Here is a 5,375-nt window from a genome sequence, read left to right on the forward strand (position 1 = left end):
GTTTCTTCTAAAAGCTCCGTTTGGATATTCCAGAGTGAATGGGACTATAGGCTGTATTGAGAAATATCTGACTCTAAAATAAAAACGAAGCTATCTAGCAGACTGGTTGTCAAAGTGTACATTCAACTTACAGAGTTAAACTGATGTGTGTATGAAGCGTTTCAGAAACCCTTTCTTTGGAGAGTCTAGAAATAGCTGTTTCCAGCCTTATACTGCCATATGGGAATTAGCAGTAAGACTGCGTTTTAAACACAGAGGAAACGTTTCTCTGAAATTGCTCTGCTGTGGGTTCGTTCACCTTAGGAAGCTGCCTCTGTTTTTAGATTCAATGAGTTAGTCACACGTTTCTTCTAAAATGTGTGTTTGGATATTCCAGAGGGAATGGAACTATAAGCTGTAAAGAGAAATATCTGACGTTAAAACAAAAACGGAGCTATCTAGCAGATTGGTTGTCAAAGAGTACATTCAACTTACAGAGTTAAACTTATGTGAGTATTAAGTAATTCAGAAACGCTTTCTTTGGCGAGTCTACAAATAGATGTTTCCAGCCACATACTGCCATATGAGAATTAGCAGTAAGACTGCGTTTTAAACACAGACGAAACGTTTCTCTCAAATTGCTCTGCTGTGAGTTCGTTCACCTCAGCAAGCTGCATCTATGTTAAGATTCAGTGAGTTCATCACACGTTTCTTCTAAAATGTGCGTTGGGAATTCCAGAGTGAATGGGACTATATGCTGTAAAGAGAAATATCTGGCTTTAAAACAAAAATGGAGCGATCTATCAGATTGGTTGTCAAAGAGTATATTCAACTTACAAAGTTACACTGATGTGAGTATGAAGTAATTCAGAAACACTTTCTTTGGCGAGTCTAGAAATAGATGTTTCCAGCCGCATACTGCCATATGAGAATTAGCAGTAAGATGCATCTATGTTTAGATTCAGTGAGTTATTCACACGTTGTTTCTAAAAGCTGTGTTTTGATATTCCAGAGTTAATGGGACTATAGACCATAATGAGAAATATCTGTCTCTAAAACAAAAACGGAGCTATCTAGCACATTGGTTGTCAAAGTGTACATTCAACTTACAGAGTTAAACTGATGTGTGGATGAAGCGTTTCAGAAACCCTTTATTTGGAGAGTCTAGAAATAGATGTTTCCACCCGTATACTGCCATATGAGAATTTGCAGTAAGACTACGTTTTAAACACAGAGGGAACGTATCTCTCAAATTTCTCTGCTGTGAGTTCTTTCAACTTAGGAGGCTTCATCTATGTTTAGATTCAGTGAGTTCATCACACGTTTCTTATAAAAGCTGCGTTTGGATATTCCAGAGTGAATGGGACTCTAGGCTGTATTGAGAAATATCTGGCTCTAAAATAAAAACGAAGCTATCTAGCAGATTGGTTGTCAAAGTGAACATTGAACTTACAGAAGTAAACTGATGTGTGTATGAAGCGTTTCAGGAACCCTTTCTTTGGAGAGTCTAGAAATAGATGTTTCCTGCCGCATACTGCCATGTGAGAATTAGCAGTAAGATGCATCTATGTTTAGATTCAGTGAGTTAGTCACACGTTTCTTCTAAAAGCTGCGTTTGGATATTCCAGAGTGAATGGCACTATAGGCTGTAATGAGAAATATCTGGCTCAAAAAAAAAAAAAAAAAAAAAGACCGGAGCTATCTAGCAGATTGGTTTTCAAAGTGTATATTCAACTGACACAGTTAAACTCATGTGTGTATGAAGCATTTCAGAATCCCTTTCTTTAGAAAGTCTAGAAGTAGGTGTTTCCAGCCGCATACTGCCATATGAGAATTAGCAGTAAGACTGCGTTTTAAACGCAGAGGAATCGTTTCTCTCAAATTGCTCTGCTGTGAGTTCGTTCACCTTAGGAAACTGCATCTACGTTTAGATTCAGTGAGTTAGTCACACTTTTCTTCTAAAAGCTGCGTTTGGATATTCCAGAGTGAATGAGACTGTAGGCTGTAAAGAGAAATATCTGGCTCTAAAACAAAAATGGAGCTATCAACAGATTGGTTGTCAAAGTGTACATTCAACTTACAGAGTTAAACTGATGTGTGGATGAAGGGTTTCATTAACCCTTTCTTTGGAGAGTCTAGAAATAGATGTTTTCAACCGTATGCTGCCATATGAGAACTGGCAGTAAGATTGCGTTTAAACAGAGAAGAAACATTTCTCTCAAATTCCTCTGCTGTGAGTTCGTTCACGTTAGGAAGCTGCATCTATGTTTAGATTCAGTGAGTGAGTCACACGTTTCTTCTAAAAGCTGCGTTTGGATATTCCAGAGGGAATGGGAGTATAGGCTGTAATGAGAAATATGTGGCTCTAAAAAACGGAGCTATCTAGCAGATTGGTTGTCAAAGAGTACATTCAACTTACAGAGGTAAACTGATGTGAGTATGAAGTAATTCAGAAACCCTTTCTTTGGAGAGTCTAGAAATAGATGTTTCCAGCCGTATACTGCCGTATGACAATTAGCAGTAAGACTGCGTTTTAAACACAGAGGGAACGTTTCTCTTGAATTGCTCTCCTGTGAATTCGTTCAACTTTGGAAGCTTCATCTATGTTTAGATTCAGTGAGTTAGTCACAAGTTTCTTCTAAAAGCTGCTTTGGATATTCCAGAGTGAATGGGACTATAGGCTGTAATGAGAAATATCTGGCTCTAAAACTAAAATGGAGCTATCTAGCAGATTGGTTGTCAAATTGTACATTCAACTTACAGAGTTAAACTTATGTGTTTATGAAATGTTTCAAAAACCCTTTCTTTGGAGATTCTAGAAAAAGATGTTTCTGGGCGTATACAGCCATATGAGAATTAGTAGTAAGACTGAGTTTTAAACACAGAGGAAACGTTTCTCTCAAATTCCTATTCTGTGAGATCCTTCACTTTTGGAAGCTGCATCTATGTTTAGATTCAGAGAGTTAGTCACACGTTTTTTTAAAAGCTGCCTTTGGATATTCCAGAGTGAATGGGACTATAGGCTGTAATGAGAAATATCTGGCTCTAAAACAAAAACGGAGCTATCTAGGAGATTAGTTGTCAAAGTGTACATAAAATTTACAGAGTTGAACTGAGGTGTGTATGAAGCGCTTCAGAAACCATTTTTTTGGAGAGTCTAGAAATAGATGTTTCTAGCCGTAAACATCCATATGAGAATTGGCAGTAAGTCTGCGTTTTAAACACAGAGAAAACTTTTCTCTCAAATTCCTCTGCTGTGAGTTCGTTCACCTTAGGAAGCTGCATCTATGTTTTGATTCAGTGTGTTATACACACGATTCTTCAAAAAGTTGTGTTTGTGTATTCCAGAGTGAATGGGACTATAGGCTGTAATGAGAAATATCTGGCTCTAAAACTAAAACGGAGCTATCGAGCAGATCGGTTTTCAAAGTGTACATTCAACTTACAGAGTTAAACTGATGTGTATGAAGCGTTTCAGAAACCCTTTCTTTCGAGATTCTAGAAAGATGTTTCCAGCCATATACTGCCATATGAAAATTAGCAGTAAGACTGCGTTTTAAACACAGAGGAAACGTTTGTTTCAAATTGATCAGCTGTGAGTTAGTTAACCTTAGGAAGCTGCATCTATGTTTAGATTCAGTGAGTGAGTCACACGTTTCTTCTAAAAGCTGCGTTTGGATATTCCAGAGTGAATGGGACTGTAGGCCGTAATGAGAAATATCTGTCTCTAAAACAAAAACGGAGCTATCTAGCAGATTGGTTGTCAAAGAGTACATTCAACTTACAGAGTTAAACTGATGTGTGTATGAAGCGTTTCAGAAACCCTTTCTTTGGAGAGTCTAGAAATAGATGTTTCCATCCGCATACTGCCATATGAGAGTTAGCAGTAAGACTACGTTTTAAACACAGAGGGAACGTTTCTCTCAAATTGCTCTGCTGTGAGTTCATTCACCTTAGGAAGCTTCATCTATGTTTAGATTCAGTGAGTTAGTCACACGTTTCTTCTTCTTTTTTTTTTAATTACATTTTAGGTTTTGGGGTACATGTGATGAATATACAAGATTGTTGCATAGGTACACACATGGCAGTGTGCTTTGCTGCCTTCCGTCCCCTCACCTGTATCTGTCATTTCTCCCCATGCTATCTCTTCCCACCTCCCCACCCCCCCACTGCTCCCCCATATACCCCCAACGGACCCCAGTGTGTACTGCCCCCCTCTCTGTGTCCATGTGTTCTCATTGTTCAACACCCGCCTATGAGTGAGAATATATGGTGTTTGATTTTCTGCTCTTGTGTCAGTTTGCTGAGAATGATGGTTTCTAGGTTCATCCATGTCTCTACAAAGGACGTGAACTCATCATTTTTGATGGCTGCTTAATATTCCATGGTGTATATGTGCCACATTTTCCCTATTCAGTCTATCATCGTTGGGCATTTGTGTTGGTTCCAGGTCTTTGCTATTGTAAACAGTACTGCAATGAACATTCCTTTCTTCTAAAAGCTGCGTTTGGATATTCCAGAGTGAATGGGACTATAGGCTATATTGAGAAATATCTGGCTCTAAAATAAAAACGAAACTATCTAGCACATTGGTTGTCAAAGTGAACATTGAACTTACAGAAGTAAACTAATGTGTGTATGAAGCGTTTCAGGAACCCTTTCTTTGGAGAGTCTAGAAATAGATGTTTCCAGCCGTATACTGCCATATGAGAATTAGCAGTAAGACTGCGTTTTAAACACAGAGGAAACGTTTCTCTGAAATTGCTCTGCTGTGGGTTCGTTCAACTTAGGAAGCTGCCTCTGTGTTTAGATTCAGTGAGTTAGTCACACGTTTCTTCTAAAATGTGTGTTTGGATATTCCAGAGGGAATGGGACTATAAGCTGTAAAGAGAAATATCTGACGTTAAAACAAAAACAGAGCTATCTAGCAGATTGGTTGTCAAAGAGTACATTCAACTTACAGAGTTAAACTGATGTGAGTATTAAGTAATTCAGAAACCCTTTCTTTGGAGAGTCTAAAAATAGATGTTTCCAGCCGCATACTGCCATATGAGAATTAGCAGTAAGATGCATCTATGTTTAGATTCAGTGAGTTATTCACACGTTGTTTCTAAAAGCTGTGTTTGGATATTCCAGAGTTAATGGGACTATAGGCCATAATGAGAAATATCTGGCTCTAAAACTAAAACGGAGCTATCTATCAGATTGAATGTCAAACTGTACATTCAACTTATAGAGTTATATTGATGTGTGTATGAAGTGTTCAGGAATCCCTTTCTTTGGAGAGTCTAGAAATACATGTTTCCAGCTGTATACTGCCTTATGAGAATTAGCAGTAAGATGCATTTATGTTTAGATTCAGTGAGTTAGTCACACGTTTCTTCTAAAGGCTGCGT

The sequence above is a fragment of the Saimiri boliviensis genome, chromosome 20 (genome assembly GCF_048565385.1).
Source record: "Saimiri boliviensis isolate mSaiBol1 chromosome 20, mSaiBol1.pri, whole genome shotgun sequence".
Taxonomy (NCBI): domain Eukaryota; kingdom Metazoa; phylum Chordata; class Mammalia; order Primates; family Cebidae; genus Saimiri; species Saimiri boliviensis.